Below are 20,481 nucleotides of genomic sequence, written 5' to 3' on the forward strand. Positions count from 1 at the left end.
TGACAGTGCCTGGAAAATACAGAAGTGGATGCTCACAGTCATCTATAGGAAGGAACACAGGGCCCCCAGTGGAGGAGCTAGAGAAAGTACCCAAGGAGCTGAAGTGGTCTACAACCCTATAGGTGAAACAACAACATGAACTAACCAGGTTAGTCTACTTAATTAACCTAATTCCTATAACCTATTACAGATTAGTCTAATATCTTTGCTTCAAGGTGATTATCATATTAAAATTTCAGGTAATATAAACATTCCCATATATAATATCTAATTTATAACACTCTACAACTACTATAAGTAAATTTGAAATAGCTTTTCTGGAAGAAAGATGCTAAGAACTTCACTTCTCGTTTTTATAAAGTAATTCTTTCCTTCAGTCAGAAGTTCTGATTACTTAGCATCATTCTCTGCTCCCTGAAAAACTGTACACCAGCTCCCTCTATTTTACACCTCATAGACTCATTGATATTGATTTAGAAACCGTAAAATGCCATGGCCATAGTTCAGTCATGTTTGTCTGCAGATAGAATGAGAGAAAAGTATTCTCCTCTGAAACATGTGATCTCAATTTTCTTATTGTCTTGGTGGATTATGATATCACACTTGTCTCTTGACACTTGTTGAAACATCTCAACCAAAAATAATTGGTCTGCTCTACATACACCAGTAATAATGTTACTTACTAGTTCACATTTAAAAGGAAGCAAACATATATCCAGATCTAAAGCATTTTAATGTCTGTACTAATATTCTATGGTTGGCAAAATAAATATTTGTATGAATGGTAAAAAAGATAGTTATTGTCAAATGACAGAGGACCTTAATCCAGTAAAGATTTTACATTGTTTTTAATTCCCAAATTCCAGAATTATTTATAATAAAACTGACAAGAAATTTCTTATACATAGTACCTTAGTTACATTTCTAATTCTGTGAAGAGACATTATGATCAAGTAACTTTTAGAAAAAAACTGTTTACTGGAATTTACAGTTTAGAAGCAGGATCCATGATCATCATATTGGAGGAGATGACACCAGCCACATAGGCATGGTATTACAGAAGTAGCTAGTAATTTACATCTTATCTGCAAGTAGGAGGGAGAAAGAGAGAGAGACAGAGACAGAGAGACAGGAGGCAGAGAATAACAGAGAGAGACACAGAAAGAGACAAAGAGTGGACCAGAGACAGAGAGACAGACAGAGACAGGTAGAGACAGAGAAAACCACAAAAGACACCCTAACTTGCAGGGAGAGAGAGAGAGAGAGAGAGAGAGAGAGAGAGAGAGAGAGAGAGAGAGAGAGAGAGAGAGAGAGAGAGAAGCTAACAGAGCTTGATGTGGGTTTTTTGAAACTTCAAAGCTCACTGCCAGTGACATACATCCTCCAACAAAGCCACAACCCTTTCCCAAAGGGTCCCACTAACTGGGTCCATTTTTCAAATGTATGAATCTATGGGGCCATTATTATTCACACCACCATAGATAGGAACCCCACTTCATACCTTGATATTTTTGTTTTTTTTTACAGCTGATTGAAACAAAAATTGACAATGACCTCAAAGCCTAGTCTTCAGAAGCAGGTGTTTTGAATTTGATATGTTGTTTTCCAAAACATCTGTTAAGCATTGATATTTTTATTAAGGATGAGGTCTAAAAAATAATAGATGACAATATGTAATATTGAAAAATAATTTAGTAAAACTGTACATGGGAAAATGAAAGATATATAGAAAAACTAGTGAACAGAATCTATGAGACACAGAAGAAAAGAAGCAGAGCTTAATAGTAGAAAAAAAGGAGCATAATATAATTTAGAATTGTAAGGGAAATGGTAATAAATGAAATAAATGAGAAAATATGCTCTAAAATTTAAATACAAAGAAACAGACAACTGAAGTTGATATGCTTGTAGGCTCCCAATGTATCAATGTAAACACAATCTGATAATTAAAGCTGCTATTGACATCTTGGACCCATTAGATTCTCCATGAGTCTGAAATGGGTATCTTTGAGATCATTTCTTCCTTTTCCTATTGAGACAAATATAATTGATGTGTGAGGCTAAATTCATACTGAAAACCGTTTATTTTGTCATATGGCAAAGGGTGGAAAGTCAGATCCTAAATTTTCCAGTCTGACCGAACCCAGTAGTAACTGTGAAGCTCTGTTCTGGTGATGGCTGCAAAGGCTTCTGGAAAAGCCTTTTATACTTCAGATGAAAATGGAAAAATTCATCTGGAGACCTTTCCCACCTACTTTATTCTTTTCAGGAATGATTTTTGGCAAGGGAACAGCCACAGCCACCCGGAGCTCATAGAACCTTAAGTTAATATGCCTATGAAAGTAAAGCTGAAATGCAGATAGAACCACAACCTAATGTTATGTCTCTCTCTCTCTCTCTCTCTCTCTCTATTATATATATATATATATATATATATATATATATATATATATAGTTTTTTTTTCCTTCAGGAGACAGGGTTTCTCTGTATAGCCCTGGCTATCCTGGAACTCACTTTGTAGACCAGGATGGCTTCAAACTCAAAAATCTGCCTGCCTCTGCCTCATAAGTGCTCTGATTAAAGGCATGTGCCACCATGCCCGGCTCTATATTGTACTTTTATATATATATTTTTTACTTTTATATATATTTTATATAGCATTGGATAATCAGATATTCATGTTGTGTAGTACCAGGAAGCATTTGTGAACTCTGAGAGACCAATCAGTAGAGGATCTGATACAATTGCAAAAGAGTCTTCATATATATATATATACATGACTTGTATATATTGTATATATATGTATATATTTATATATAAAATTTTTATAGTTTATAATGACTTTTATATATTTTATAATGAGGTGATATATCTCATTATATAAATATATGTATATATATATGTCAGAGAGAGTGATAGACATAGATATACATTTAAAACGAACATATATCAAAATTGCACTTGAATAGTCATTTTCAGAAAAATGAAAGCTCAGACAGTATGTTATCTGAAGATAATGCTAAATAAATGCGGGCTCAAAAGTTACTTATCTCTTAAACAAATGTTACTAAATGACTCATTGTAACTTAAAATAACAATAATAAACATGTCACATAGGACTTATGGTATAGAAAGAAATAATTCAGTAGAATTATACATAATCATAAAAGTTAACAATAAGGTAAATGTGATGATATGACTTTATTAATATAAATGGGAAATTTAAGTATCAGGGAATGATACACAACATTAATTTTAAATATTATTGTCAACTTGGGAATCATAATTAGTGATACAATCTCCAATTATGTAATTAATCATGAAAAGTAAATATAGTCTATAGTCTTAAACAAATGAAATAAAAAATTGAAGTCAGTATTACTATAAATTTGTGAAATTTAAAAAATAATTTTCTGTGTGTGTGTGTTAAGAGGATTACACTTAAATCCATAAAGAGCTTTCATTTCTCACTCAGTAAAATGTCAATAGTTAAAACACTTACACTACCATCTATGATGATGAATTCTGCAACAAAATAAGATAGTGACTAGCAATATTTTTTTACCTTTCCTTTAGAAGCCAAATGTATTTTGACATTTTCAAAAAGGAAGTAAAAGTAGATGTGTATCACTGACATTCACATACATTCACAACTGCTTTATTTGTAATATATTTCAATTGTAGGAGCAATATGCAGACAAATATGTAAGTAGAAAGACTAATACATTAGCAGAAATCAGTTGCCTCACACATGCGCCACAATGAGCACTGATCTCAAATACAACAGGAATCAAACGAAGCCAAAGCCAAGTATCTGATACCATGTGATCACTTTACATGACAACACAGGAAATGTAAATTAAATTCTTTTGTCAAAGATATTAACTTCCTAATTTTTAAGATGAATATATGGGAGCACATTAGTTGAAAGAACTCAAGAAGAAATTTCTAAAGAGACAGAAATCTTCAAATTTTTGTGATGACTGTGATATATTTACATTTTCTTTCCACCAAAGCAACCCAGGCCCAGAAATCATGTATTTTTCTCTCCTTTCATGGTGATAACATTGGATCATCAGAGATTCATGTTCTGTAGTACCAGGAAGCATTTGTGAAGTCAGAAAGACCAATCAGGTGCAATCCGTTACAATCACACAAGAGTCTTTATTCACAAGTTCAAACTTGGGCTTAAGTCATGCTGATCCACAGGATGGTTTCGATGTATAAAAGCCCCAAACACTCCTCAGGACAAGGTTTCATAGGAAATATCAAGAGAAGGGTGAGTGTTTCTAGTCTGGCTAACCATGTAATTGGGGGTGAGGCTACTATGGTCTTCAACATAATTGGCTGGTGCTAGAAGTCAAACCATAAACTTAACTTCTGTTTTCCTCATGACTGGTGATTGTTAGGCAGGGAGGGCTTGTAATATGCAGGTGCAAATTTGTTGGGAGAATAACCTGGAGACACAGGTCTTGTGTGTGTAGGGGGTAGCCTGGAAACTGGTGCCAGGCACTGGCCTGTTAATTTACTTGAGTTCAAACTTGGGTTAGGTTCTATAAGATGGAGTCTAAACCCAAAAAAGTTGGTCTCTAAGTTCTACTTGAAAAATCAAGATAGGCCAGAAATTTAGTCAGGGGATACTTACAAAGAACAGAAAGACAGAAGATAGAGCACAATAGTATGAAGAGTTAACAGCAATAATAGAACTGAAATCATTAGATTTGATAGGAACTGGAAGGCAGGGTGTTAGCATTCTGTTTAAACTCCACCCCACAGTTACCTGGCAAAGGCAGGTAGGCCTGACCCTCTATAAAAAGGGGTGCTCATCCCCTCCTCCTTCTCTTGTTCCTTTCTTGCTCTCTTGGGATCTTGCTCCTTTACTCATCCCTCTCCCTGTGGCCATGACTGGCCTCTACTTCTCTACTCTCTCTCTACTTTTCTCTGACTCTACTACTCTCTTAATTCCCCTCAGCATACCATGAATAAACTCTATTCTATACTATACCTTCATATGGCTGGTCGCTCAGTGGGAAGGGATGCCTTGTCATGGGCCCGCTGTGACATCCCCTTCCCCCATACCTGACTAAACCCCCATAGAACATATTCCTTCTCTACTTATCTTTTTATAAATATATCACAGGGTAAACAGGGAATATTGGGAGGAATAATTAACACACATGGTCTTTTGAAAAAGCCACATGGAAATCTGCTACTATAAGAATTTCATAAAATATATCCTTCTATTCATGCAAAGATTTAATGGGAGAGGCCATATTAGAAGTAATTTTCCCTGCAACCAGATTAAATACCGAGTTGCAGGAATGGGTCACCTCTTGGTGAAATGTTAGTAAATAGGTTCATAAAGACATCCCCTTCCCTCAAATTAGAGAATATTCCAAATAGTGGCTACCCTCTGGAAATTGACAGTAGGAGCCTAATGCTAAAAACATCACATATTTGAATCATAGAACATGTAGACATTAATCTGGTACTCAACTTCAAGCTTCAACTCTAATGTCTTCAGTGCTATGTAGGCTGTTAGAGGAGAACTGTTAGCCTCAACCTCACCCAGATGTGAACTCTTAAAGCCACAATGACTGGATTGACAAATTAGGCCCACTCTTTGAATGGTAACATACCTTTCATTGGAGTACCCAAACAAATGTTTGGATTAATGGCCTGTTCCATGAGATCAAACCTAACCTTAGAAACATTAAGTACAACAAAACTTGTGGCTAGGTAATTCAAAGTTTCTAGTGGAGAATGAAGTACTATTATTTTGTTTAATAGATATAGTATTAAAACCATTCCTAGTGACTTACTCCTGTACCCATAGATCAGAAAGTCTCTCCGACCTCTAAAGAAAAGCCTCTATTTGTTATAGTAGGTAGTAGTTAATATAGAGCCCCAAGCATTTCAGCAGGTAGAATAAAACAAGCTGTCTAGTACTCAGCTGTAAATCAGACTTTTATGTGTCATATTTAGGCCCAGCAAATTATCTAGAAGTGGGCCAGAAAGCTTAGAAAGGCCAAGGTTTGAGATAACATCAAGAAAACTGTTTTCTGAGCACATGGGAAAATAAACATATGAATTCACAATTATGTGACAGCATACATAATTTATGCAAAAATTCCAGCTAGGAAAAACTACAGTGTACATGAGGAAAGTTGGTTTGTAATTTCACCACTAGCTCAGAAGCTATTAGTACTTGGTAGCTATTGAGGAGGAAAAGCCATTATTTTGATATTATGACTGCTGGTAGACTCACCACACAACAGAACAGGGTCCAATTCCAAGATAAGTCAAGTATCAAAATCTGGAGAAAGAAGAAAAACAAGAAATCATCTCAGAGTTGGGTAGGAAGGAAAAGGAGGGTTGAGAGGGTGGTAAATGGGGGAGTTGATGGGCAGTCATAGGTCTCAATATATTATGTAAAGTTTTCAAGGAATTAATAAAATATCTTTTAAAGCCTATGCAGGTACCATAACATCAAACAGTTAGAATGCATGTGCATTGTGTAATGAATTATACATTTAAAAAGTGGGAGTTAATAAGGCAATGAAGGTAATCTTGATGAATGAGGTTCCTGCTTTTACACAAAGGTGCACAGAAGTCTCTTCCTCTGTCTATGTTCCTGTCTCTGTCTCTGTCTCTATCTATGTTCCTGTCTCTGTTTGTCTTTGTCTCTATCTGTCTCTGTCAGTCTCTGCCTCAATCTCTCTTCCTCTCCCACTCCTTCCCTTCCTGTGCTTTAGAGTTTTTTCTCTAGCCTCTTCCTTTATGCACTCTATAGTCTCCATTTTCTTCTTTATTCTCTTGCCTCTCTACCTTCTCACCTTCTTTTTTTGTTTCCTCCTATTCCCATTCTTCACCATCTTTGCCTCCTCTGACATCCACTTCCTCTCCTCTCTTTCTTCTTTCCTTTTATATATTGGCCCCCTACTTTTCCCCGTAATTTCAATGTTTCTCTTTCTTTATCTTTTCTTCCTTTATCACCTGAGGAATCAGTAAGGCAATATTTATGATCAGAAATATGGCTTTCAATAGATACTTTTTTACTTCAGAACCCTTGTCTTTTGATAGAATACATACCTACTTAGAAGAAAAAATCTGTTTGCTTGCTAAATCACCTACCCAACAGTATTCCATTATAGCAGCCAGAATCTAGCACTTCAAAAACAAAGTACCAGAGAAACAAATGGGCAGCGAACATCAACTCTGAAATACATTGTCTCTGATCTATGCAGCTTGGATAGTGAATTTCTTCCCATAAATAGTTAATAAGGTATGTTCAAAATATGAAATATATATATATATATATATATATATATATATATATTTGAAGTAGTTACATAATATACTTTTAACTTGTCATGCTTTCATTGACAGACCTGTGGAGCTTGGTCCACTCATACTATTTGTGGGAAGCCATTTAGAAATACTGTGACATTTAGGACAAATGGGTATATAAAAATCTCTTATTTGGTGTAGTTTCAGAGACTACTTTATAGCATTGGTGAACTATCAAGATCATTTCAAAATTAAATATATATTTTATTCAACAATTATGTAGCTATTTTTATTTTTGCCTGGAAAGATAGATTACATATACCAGTTAATCTTAGAATTATTTTTAAAAGCATATATTTCTTATAAAATTTTAATTTCTCTTTAATTATTTTTGAATCCATCAAATGTAAATAGTTTCAATAAAATTGCAAATGCTACAAAACCCAAAAACCCAACCAACTACCAGATGGAACTTTTCTAAAAGGTGAAACAGAAGTATTTGGACAAATTTGCCAAGCATTAAAGTTAACTATGCTGAGAGGCAGAAGTAGCCAACCTTGAGGAGATTAACATTCTCATAGAGAGAGAAAGTGTCCCATACATGGGAAAGATTAAGGATGAAATGCCACAGAATTTGACTTGTGACACCAATTCTCTATTGTTTATATCTTACGGCAGCTGATGATGTATACCTCTTCTTTGGCTAAAACAAGTGACTGATGTAAATGGACTGTCCTAATAGACCTTGAAAGCAAGGGACTTTGAAACCTTTACATATTTCCTGGATTAGGTTACATTTCCTCCTATGCTTGAACACATTTTTTGACTAACTTCAAGATGCAATGTATTCAAGTATTTTCTGTAAGCACTGAATTGCTATTAGAAGGTATTCAGCTTTATTCTCTCACCTCACATATGATAAAACTCTGCCTTGAATGAAACTGGAATCAGATGTGCTAAAAACTATATTCTTGCTAGCAGAGAGATAGCCATGCTTGTTGTAACCCGGGTCAGCAGTGAGTTGTATATTGATATGAGCAAGTTACTGAAACTTTTGCTCATTTCCCTTTTTGGTAAAGGAGAATATCAATGAAACCCACACCACAGGGCCACAGAGCTCTTAAGAAAGGAGGAAGAAGCACTAAGAAGAGTGTGTTTCTTTTGAAGTATTACTTGCTAAGTACCAGCTCTCACGAGAGAACTATTTCCATGCTAGGCCACAACTCTAATATGCATGAAGTACACTATTGTGGCAATGCAAAGTTTTTCTCATACCTTTATTGTGATCAATTATTTCACCCACATTATATGATCTCCCTTAATTATCTTTACATTTTCCTAAAGTGGGGTTGAATGATTTAGTGAATAATAGAGTAAAATTAACGTTCATGAGTCTTCAAAGCTATGTGTTAATATAACACAGGTATCTACTCTCTTTGGTTGAGAAATCCTAAGCCTGAACCTAATTTTCTTAATGCAGAGTATTAAATTAGATATTGCTGAAAATGGTGCTGGCACAACTGGTTGTTAAGATGTAGAAGAATGCGAATCGATCCATTCCTATCTCCTTGTACTAAGGTCAAGTCTAAGTGGATCAAGGAACTTCACATAAAACCAGAGACACTGAAACTTATAGAGGAGAAAGTGGGGAAAAGCCTTGAAGATATGGGCACAGGGGAAAAATTCTTGAATAGAACAGCAATGGCTTGTGCTATAAGATCGAGAATTGACAAGTGGGACCTCATGAAACTGCAAAGCTTCTGCAAGGCAAAAGACACCATCAATAAGACAAAAAAAACACCAACAGATTGGGAAAAGATCTTTACCTATCCTAAATCAGATAAGGGACTAATATCCAATATATATAAAGAACTCAAGAAGGTGGAATCCAGAAAGTCAAATAACCCCATTAGAAAATGGGGCTCAGAACTGAACAAAGAATTCTCACCTGAGGAATACCGAATGGCAGAGAAGCACCTGAAAAAATGTTCAACATCCTTAATCATCATGGAAATGCAAATCAAAACAACCCTGAGATTCCACCTCACACCAGTCAGAATGGCTAAGATCAAAAATTCAGGTGACAGCAGATGCTGGCAAGGATGTGGAGAAAGAGGAACACTCCTCCATTGTTGGTGGGATTGCAAGCTTGTACAACCACTCTGGAAATCAGTCTGGCGGTTCCTCAGAAAACTGGACATAGTACTACCAGAGGATCCAGCAATACCTCTCCTTGGCATATATCCAGAAGATGTCCCAACCGGTAAGAAGGACACATGCTCCACTATGTTCATAGCAGCCCTATTTATAATAGCCAGAGCTGGAAAGAACCCAGATGTCTCTCAACAGAGGAATGGATACAGAAATTATGGTACATTTACACAATGGAGTACTACTCAGCTATTAAAAAGAATGAATTTATGAAATTCCTAGCCAAATGGATGGACCTGGAGGGCATCATCTTGAGTGAGGTAACACAATCACAAAAGAACTCGCACAATATGTATTCACTGATAAGTGGATATTAGCCCAAAACTTAGGATACCCAAGATATAAGATACAATTTGCTAAACATATGAAACTCAAGAAGAATGAAGACCAAAGTGTGGACACTATGCCCCTTCTTAGAATTGGAAACAAAACACCCATGGAAGGAGTTACAAAGACAAAGTTTCGTGCTGTGATGAAAGGATGGACCATCTAGAGACTGCCATATCCAGGGATCCATCCTATAATCAGCTTCCAAACGCTGACACCATTGCATACACTAGTAAGATTTTGCTGAGAGGACCCAAATAAAGCTGTCTCTTGTGAGACGATGCCGGGGCCTAGCAAACACAGGAGTGGATGCTCACAGTCAGCTATTGTATGTATCACAGGGTTCCCAATGGAGAAGCTAGAGAAAGTACCCAAGGAGCTAAAGGGATCTGCAACCCTATTGTTGGAACAACATGATGAACTAACCAGTACCCCGGAGCTCTTGTCTCTAGCTGCATATGTATGGAAAGATGGCCTAGTCGGCCATCACTGGAAAGAGAGGCCCATTGGACTTGCAAACTTTATATGCCCCAATATAGGGGAATGCCAGGGCCAAAAGAATGGGAATGGGTGGGTAGGGAAGTGGGGTCGGTATGGGGGACTTTTGGGATAGCATTGGAAATATAATTGAGGAAAATATGTAATAAAAAATATAAAAAAAATAAAATAAAATAGATATTGCTTTCCTTAGATATCAGCTCTAATGACAAGAATAAACTGTTAAACCAATTCATTTAGGTAAATGTATAAAATATAGATTTATTTCAAAATATCATATTTAGTTATAAAACACAACTCAAGATAGCCTCTACTGTTAATTTAAATTTTCAAAATAGTTTTAAAATTAATCTCGTGTATGTGTGTGTGTGTGCACATGTGTGCATTCATTTGTGTGTTTGCATGTGTGTGTGTCTGTGTGTGTGCCTGCGTGTGTGCGCATGTTTGTGTAGAGTAGTATGCATATGAGTATAGAGTATTCTTTCAGCCAGAAAAAGATAATACATTAGCTGAAGCTTTGGTTAAACATGGTAACAGGAACAGAACCCAGGTCCTCTACCTACCAGCAAGTAGCCTTAAATATTAAGCCATTTTTCTAGCCCCATTGTTTAACATCAAAGTTTTTAAAATATTTTATTCATTTTATGTTTTTGTATTTGTGGGTGTCTATGTATCTGAACATAGTGTGTGTCATGGAACACACATATAGGTTTTAGGACAAGTAGAGGAATAGGGTCTCTCTTTCTACTCTGTGGGATCCCAGGAACAAAATCTCTTTGCTCTGCTTGGCAGGAAGTACCTTTGCCAATTGAGCCATTTTACTGGCCTGGATTAGCATTTCCATTGTATAAAGAGATTAAAATTAATTCTGACTTTCCACTGAATTATTGTTAAAGAATGGTAGTAGGCAGCTCACAGTTCTTATGGAGTACCTCCTACCATCACTCTGTTCAAGTGGGCATCTAATAAACTGACTCCTAGTAACTCATCATCAAAGAAGAGGTTTCTTAGTGTTTTATAGATAGGGAATAACACACAGACCCACAACTGGTCAAGGCATAGAGGGAACAAGAGACTGAGGAATACTCAACACTAACTGAAACATATATATTCCATCTCCTCCTCTTAAGGTTGAAAGATCATTGCAGAATAAGGGTGTAGAAAGATTTTAATACCCAAAATTGTGAATCACTACAGCAAGTCTTTTTAAGACACACATATGGTACCCTCCTTAAATCTTCAAAAATGATTAGTATGATCCAAACTTTCTTCTTTCTAGCAAAATCAAATCTCTGTTAGTAGTTGGTTCTCATTGCAAACAATAAGAAGAAATGAGAAGGATCCATGGCTTTTCATTTATTATATATTGGTAATTTGTCATTAATTTATAAAATAATAAAACAATAACAATAATTTATTTTTACCAAAAATTCTCAAATAAAGAAGGAACTATTTAAAACTTTAAGATCTATTATTATTTTATGGGTATGACTTATTTTTTTCTGAATGTATGTACACACATCCTGTAGATTCAGTACCCTCAATGGTTACAGATATCATTTGATCTTCTGGCACTATATTCACAGAAGGTTTTGAGCAACCATATGAGTGCTGGGAAACCAATCCAGATTCCCTGCATGAGTAACAAGTGCCCTTAGCCATTGAACCATCTCTTTAGAAAAGAATAATTTTATTATATCAAAACATGATTGAAAATAGCAGAATGCTTGCATATGGTTCTCCATGCTCTAGCTACCCATGGGCTACATAAAATATTTGTGATACTTGGAAGTAAAATATGTTGTCTTATATAAGAGCATAAGACCAAATATGAGGCTGTCTCATTAATTAACTAATTAATTCTTTATTACACATTACAAACATTGTACAGGTAAACAACTGACAAATTCTCCCTCTTGGTGAAAAACAGTCTTCATAATCGATATGGATATTGATCGATGCAGCACAGAAACTTCTCAACATAAGATGCATTTTTGTCCTAGTAGGCAAGACCAAACAAAAATATTCACTTGGTTTGCCCTTATGATATTATACAATACTAAAAGCAAACTAAACCACTGAAATTATGAGTGAATAATACATTCAGAAACAGAACATGTAATGATATTTAATGACTATGTCTTAATTTTAATTGTAAATCTGAAGGAAATAAAATACAAACAAGCTTACTGTATTTCTCACATGGCAAAAACTCTACTATTATCAAACAGGGGAGGGGTTTTCAAGGAAAGAAAAAAAAGAACCTCCTATCTTAAAAATATTGGAAGTTTAGCTTATTTCTATCGCTGGTTAAAGAGGGAAAAAATTTTAGAATTGGAATACTATTAGAAAGTCAATCAATGAAAATTTAAAATTAAACTTTCCAGCTGAAAACTTTGTAATATAAGAGACAGAACTGCTTTCAAGACTTATGAGTAAAACTTAAAAAAATGAAGACTATATATTTGATCTGGTCATATGTTAGCATGGCTGAGAATCTTTTGGTATCTTTAAAGTTTATTAGTACTGTTCAGACTACTTTCATTTTTTAACTGTTTCTAGTGTGAATTCTAATACTATTTCAAGAGAATAACCTAGCTAATATGTAGCTCTAGATTACAAAATAAAATATAAAGGCTCATTTCAAAATGCTTCTGTATGTGTTAAATTAATTCCAAATACATCTGTATTAACATTTCTGTTAAGCTTTCTGGAATTGTAATATATTTGTGTTTATGGCATGACATTCATTCAGTAGATTGAGTACAAGTGAACATAAAGGGTTAACACAAAGTTGGAATATGATGGTGAGCTCTGGCACTTAACTAGATATCCTTATATTATGGTATGAACTATATCAAACATTCTGCCTTTACCTTGCTATCAACAACATATACAAGCAAAACCCAATAAAACTGAAGAAAACAAAACAAAACAAGAAGATAGTGTCAAAATAATGCATAATTTATGATTATTGGTAAATCATATTGTTTTGGAGAATTACAATTGCCCACTTTTATTGTGTCTTTTGCTTTATTAAAGCTTATAGTTAGATTAATGATCTTTTGAAAAACCAGTTAGGATTAAATTAAATCCCAGAATGAGCTACATATGCAAAATTTTCTCAGACCTTATTGTCATCTAGCATTTTTTTGAAATAAAATGTCTTAAACTGTCTTGAGTTTGATAATCCTACAAGCTAAAAAGAGGAGTAATTGTGCCGTGTTTCTTAAGTTTTCAGATTAAAATATTTGGTGCACAATTTAAAGAGAAAGGGCATGGGGAGGACTATCCAGAGGATGATACTTTGCCGCAGGAAAATGTACAGCTCATTGCCTACCTTAAATGACCATGCAAAAGCACAAGAACCTGAGAGCTGGTACTCACCACTCTAAGACAAGGAGCACACAGCCAAGCTTTGTGCTTGTTTTTTTTCACAAATTGCTAGGTTTTTTTCCCCAGTAAAGTGTTCAACATCAGTTAAACCTTACCAGAAAATAAATTATTACTCACCATGTGTCTTAGAATCTGAGTATTATATTCCCCATTATAAAAATTTAGTAATCACAACTTTAGAAAGGGTTATGGAAATTCATCATTCATTTGATATACAGACAATACAGAATTGCGTGAAGAAAATAATCAGCACTAAATAATTATTGTTAGAAATTGCAAAAACAAAACTTCAATAATACCTCATGGCAAAGTGAGTACTCTTACTTTCCTTTTCATCCTAGGGTGGCAGTTGTAAAGTTAGTCACCATGGCACATTTACTCACAAAAAGACAATTCTTTGATATTAAGCAGAAAAATTATGTTGGACACCGTTACCCACATTACTGCTCACAGTGATGGAACAATAAAAGGAGTTCAGAGAATTATCATAGGCAGTACTGTGCATATAGGAGAGGCAATAATATCTCTTCTATTATCAGTCTGTTCCTACATACAAAATCCATACCATATAGCTGTGCTCAGAATTCTACCTCACAATAATATTAATCAATTTAAAATTAGGACTTTATGGAACTGTTTTGGTAATATCAACTTAAGTTGATATTCAATGCCTTAATGCAGCTACCACTTTGTGTATCTCAATGGAACAAGGACCAGTGCAAAGTGGTTCTTCTGGCCTTGACTTTTCATATCTCATGCCCCTGCTAGAAGAAATGACCAGTGAGATTACTAAGAGTCTAGTCTTGTAATAAATTATAAACATTTGTGCTAGAAGAATCTAAGGATGGAATTTTCCCAAGACAGGCACCAAAACATTCATTTAAGAGCATTACTAGACTCATTGTTTCACTACATATATTTACATTTCGAAGGGAAAATACTGTGTTTAAATTCTAGCAGCCTCTGAGCACAACTTGAGGGATTTTAAAGTTTAAATGATTTATTGAGTTGATTTCCTTTGCATGATGTCATGCCTTGACGAGGTATACTTTCTTTGGTTGCCTGATTAAAACCAAGTGTTAGGTGAAAATTGGAGCGGGTCATGAAGTGAGTGTGTGAGTGTTTGACCTGATTAATGATTTCAGTGATCTGTGTGGTGGTGCTAAACAGGTGCAAATATCCAATTTCTGGTCACATCAGAATGCGCTAAAGAATTTGTTCTTTTGATCTGCATGTACACTTCACAAATGTCTACTAAGTTCTACATTGTTTGATTATAAATCCACTTAAAGATGTTTAGATGTTTAGATTTAACTAATAAATAAATGTGGCTTTTTTGTTTGTTTGTTTTGTTTTTGCTTTCTACTAAAGCCTCCAATCTGTACCACAAACACCTCAGCCCCTTGAGCATTCTGGTTTTTTTTTTTTTTCTAATTTAATGTGGTTAATTATCTCTAGATCACACCTCCAGATTATTCTCTTGTCTGGCTTAGTTCTTCTAACAAAATGTTCATTAGACTCATCCATGTTTCATAAGGAATTATATACTTATTTTACTTATTATGTCATGTTGATACAAAGTTTTGCTACAGAGTCCCAGACTAGGTTGAAACTCAGCAAAACAAAATCACCTTAAACTTGCTATCCTTCTGCCTCTGCTCCTGGAAGGCATTTTCTATAGAATTGCATCAGTATCCTTGGACTATATCTTGCCTGTTCTAATCTTTAGTGTTTCATGCAGAAATATTCTTTTGATATGACATTCTAGTGAATGGATGTGGGGGTCCCAACTTCTTTGTCAAAAAAAACCTGTGATGAGAATCCAAAAGACAATGGCAAGTAAAAGTACTATGTGAACGAAGCTTTTCCTTCTTCCCCCACGAGATGATTGATAAACGATGAGATTTCTCGATAAACTAGACACAACCAAAGTTTATACTGAATTTCAATAATGCCTTACGTGCATGTAATCAAGTAAAGATCAAAGCATTATAGATAATATGCTGTATGGTAGGAAGAACCTCTAAAAAAATTGTATTTCTTAAAGTAGCATCATTCTTTTCCTGTGGTTTCTCTTATAATTCCCACATTCTTTATCTCAAGAAAATTACTCAAGGAAATGCATGCTCTTATATAATTTAGAACCAAGATTCCTTATTTGATTCTTATTTCCCACATATAGCTATTTTAGAGAAGACACTCACCTATCACTGATGCTTACTGAATGATGCATCCCTATTTATTTACTAATTCCAATATTTTGTCAAAAACCTGTGCTCTGCTCATGTGTCTTTAAGGATTCTAGACTTGATTCAAAATGCACATCATACCCCGTGTATTTCACTCATTTTGCCATTAGACAGTATTTTGAGGGGTGTTTGTTTGTTTTTATAAGTATGTTTATTCTTCTAGGCTCCTCCCAACATTTCTTCTAGGTTCCTCCCAACAGTTAACTAGCAACAGCCAAGTAGGAGCCTGGCTTCTTGCTATCAAAGAACTGTTTGACCTCTTTCTACTCTCTCTCTCTCTCTCTTCTCTGTGCCTCTCTTTCTCCACCTCTACTCCCTTCTCAAACCCCTTCTTATGCCCCAAAATAAACTTCATTTTATACTAGATCTGTCTTATGGCTGGGACCCCAGTGCAGGATGCCGTCAGCAGGAACCACTAAGGGGACCCCTTCTTGTCATGTCATACTGCATTTAAGAAAACATTCATAGAAAGCAGAGACAGTCATGCACCAGTAAGCTTTATGCATACTGGCAAGTAAAGCAAGAACCAGCAGGTAAAATGCAGTATTCTTGCTTGTTTCTCATATAGCTGAGACTTTCCTTGAACTGTTTCATCCTAACTCCTCTGTATGGGGAATACAGACATTTGCTCCCTTGCCTGGCAAAAATATTTTAAAAAAATATGTCTTGTATTTGCACTTTAGGATTTGTAGAGGAATTGTTTATTTTATGGCCTTTCTAATCCACAAATTACATTCTATTTTTATATTTCCTAAAAACACTAGCCACTCAGTTGAGTGAATGAATAGTTGCAGGTTTTGGTTGTCATTTTGCATAACTTATTCTTTATAAATAAGTTTCAAAACCCTTCCTTTTACTTTTTTTTTCATCAATCTTTATGAAAAGAATTTCAAGTAATTTTTTCTATTGAATTGCTATTTCTATCAAATGCCAACAAAGGCGCTTGACAGTGAATTCCATCTACTTGATTGCTTTTTAAACCACTTACCCTAGTTATCTTACACTAGTTATCTCTTTTTACTAAAGAAAATCCATTGTTGAGGATAATCAGATACAGGTTTGACTCTAAATTTAAGCCTGGATACAACGGTATTACGGCAGAACACTGAAAGAAATTTTGGTGAGGATGCAGAGGAATCGGAAGCTGAAAGTGCCTGAAAGAAGACTTCAAATGTGAGAGTAATGGACTTATTACACATTCTAAATCCTAAAATGCCTGACTTCAACAGAACAATCCTAAATGAAAGAGAAGAAGTACACAAGTTTACTTGAAAATTGCCATGATAGCGATCTAAGACTGCAAAGCATTTCATGTAAATTTTTAAAGAAGTATAAATCCAGGCGAATGTACATAGAGATAGACATTCTGATATTTATCAAGCTCCTTTTGTGACTAAATCATAAATCAAACCCAAGGAAGCATATTTTTTTTCATTTTCTGGTTTACATATGAAATAGCAGATTTCCATGGCCTACAGTCATAAATCAGTCCTAATGAATTAGTACAATTGTAAAAAATATGAAAATCAGACATTTACATGAACATGCAACCAAACATTCCAGAATCACTACAGTCTATGTTAAAAAGTCAAAATTCTCACTCTAAAGAAGATAATAAAGATTTTATTCTGGAGCCCAGTAGTAGCGACTTTGACCAAATACCATGTTCCAACTTGGAAACAGTTTCAGGAAAACTTGTAACAAAGCAAAAAAAAGACACTCTTCAAATATATTGATGAAAAATCATTGGGTAAAATGACTGTAGCAAAGAGGCACAAACTCAGCTATTTTCCTTGAACTTTTTTTCTGAGAACATTGTTAGCTTTTTGGTTTGTGGAAGCTTGCAAACCCATTTCCATAATGCCTGTGGTTTGAGATGCTAACAGTCTACTAAAAGTCCAGTTGTTCTAGTTGTTCACCAGTTGTTCGGTAGTTTGTTTCTTTTCATACTGTGAGTACATAATTGGTGAATTCTTTCCAAGGTTGTTTTTAAATCTTCAATTTTTTCATGAATATAATTTTCAAATACTAACTATAGTTTCTCTATTTACTTTTATTTTCAAAACGATTGGTTTGATATAGCAAATGACATTTAGATTGCCTGAGACATCACATATGTATGATATAATAAGCCCATGAACTTCTGAAGGAGATCTTAGCTGCCTTTCTTTTGCACCATATCCATAAGAAAATGGTGAAGGATGCCTGGTTTATCATCTTCTTTCTGGACACTAATTCTCCTGTAGGTTATGTTTTTGACATTGAGGATTAGAGGTTTTGCTACTGTTGAAGGAACAGTAATTTCAGCTTGTAAGTGAGCCTTCTCCAATCCACCTTCATCATAGTCTTCTTTAGCTCATTAAGGTTTCTAGCTTGAATATTTATACCTTTCAGTTCCTCCTGGCTCTTTGTACACATAACATGCAAAGTCTTGTCCAGTAAATCTGGATGTATAGGGGGAAGTGCATCTTCTACATCCTAGAAGTGAAAAACATTCATTTGATTGATTTGGGTGGGTGGGTGGGGAGGTATATCAGTCCTTATTTTTCTTAATTGGAAGCATTCTCTAAGGCAAAAAGTATTCTGGCAATTCATATCAGCTTCACTAGGCAATCTTTGAAAATCTAATCTTGGTTACTCTCGAAGTATGTGTTTGGCATACTACATAAATAGTCACAGAATCTAGGAACTTCTGTGGCCCTGGATACCACATGTGCCAGGAATCCTGCTGGTCTATCACCAGTCCAGACACTTAGCCTCAGGCATTTGTGTGAAAGAAACACTACCTGGAAACTTTCCTTTCATTCTTAAAACTCATAGCACAAAATGCTAGCTTCTGAAACACTGTGATGTATTGCCTCTATCCTGTACTTACATAATATAGATATTTCTAGATATCCTTCTTATTTCTGCCTACTGCATAAATACATTTTTCTACAAAGTCCTTTCATACACTTCCATAAAGGTCTTCTCCCAAGGAAACTGATGATACAAATTTAAACACATTCTTGTTTAGTCTGTACTTAACATTTTTACAATTCATGAAGAACAATTGAGTTTGAAGCTGTGATAAGTCCTTGTGGTGCTATGTGCTTTTTTCCTGTGGGCTAACTTTACCTTCCACCCTCCACTGCATAGAAGGGATCTGAGGAGGCCATTGTTTGTTGTGGGTTCACATTTGTTTTGAGGAGCCTGTTGTTACAAGTATTGCATTTTATCCTTTCTAAGTAATTAACTGAGATCCACCTCTGCTGAGCTTTTCTTTTTTTCATTGTTTATCTTCTAATCATCTCACATCCAAATGAGGGTTTTAGCATGGTTGTCTGAGGTTTTCTTTCTTTTGTCTTTTGAGTAGTCTCCCTTTTATGGCACTCTGCTGCTGAATCCCTATCTTCAATCAGTTTCATAGATATCTAAGAAGTGTAACTCATAGATCATTTTTATTTACTGGAAACTGTTCGTTAAGAAGTCATAACAAAGCTGCTTTAAGGTTTTCAGATTATTTTTGAATTCAGGTTATTTAAAGAATACTTCACTAATCCCCCTATAAGCCTCTTAATATCTTATTTTATATAAGTATATATGCTGCAAATATATAAGTTCATATTTTATATACACAGAGTCATAAATCACAGGTTGCCTATTTATAACTGAAATTAGTCATCTTTTCTAGTTTAAATTATAAAAGTTGTATTGGTAGGCCCAACAACATTCTTCTGTGATATTTCATTGTTTGACACTCTTATGAGAATGTCTGAACAAATGGAAGTAAACAATGTGGAATCTGACTAGCAACATGGCATGCCAAGTTGCTAACAAATTTTTTTAAATTCATATTTTTCTTATTGTTCATAATAGGATAGAATTATACTTTGACTTCTTACTGGTAGACATTATAGTTGGAGAACAAATTTGTGTATGTTTATTGCAAAAATATAATCTCATTTTCTGAGCAACGTTCATTAATTTTATTTGGGTATATGCATACTTTAGTCAAGATCAATTAGTGCCACCTACCAATGGAGACAAATGTCTGGCCATCGAAGTGTAATTTTTACAAAATATATTTTGTATGACTGTACAGCTTAAGCTTCGTTGATAAGTTTTTATTGATAATTACTTATGAATTTCTATGTTATTCTCATGAAAGTTCCCTTAAATACAATATCATTTGGTCAGGCATTTCTTAAGTTTCCTGAACAAGGTGACCTTATTGGTGTGCATTCTATAAACTATGCCTGATTAAGTGAGAGCAGAGTTTGTGTGGTTTGTGGGCTGACTCCTGAATCCCTACTTTTCTATTCAGTAGCACTTAGGACAATAAGCCAAAATCAGAAATGGTGACACCTTGCCATAAATTATGTGACAAGAAGGATAGGAAATTCATTTGTGTCAGAAGCCTGGGTTTTCAGAGCTGGAGAGATGGCTCAGAGGTTAAGAGCACTGGCTGTTCTTCAAGAGATCCTGAGCTCAATTTCTAGCAACTACATGGTGACTGATAACCATCTA

This window comes from Mus caroli, unplaced genomic scaffold, assembly GCF_978045245.1.
Source record: "Mus caroli unplaced genomic scaffold, Mus_caroli_1 scaffold_4, whole genome shotgun sequence".
NCBI lineage: Eukaryota > Metazoa > Chordata > Mammalia > Rodentia > Muridae > Mus > Mus caroli.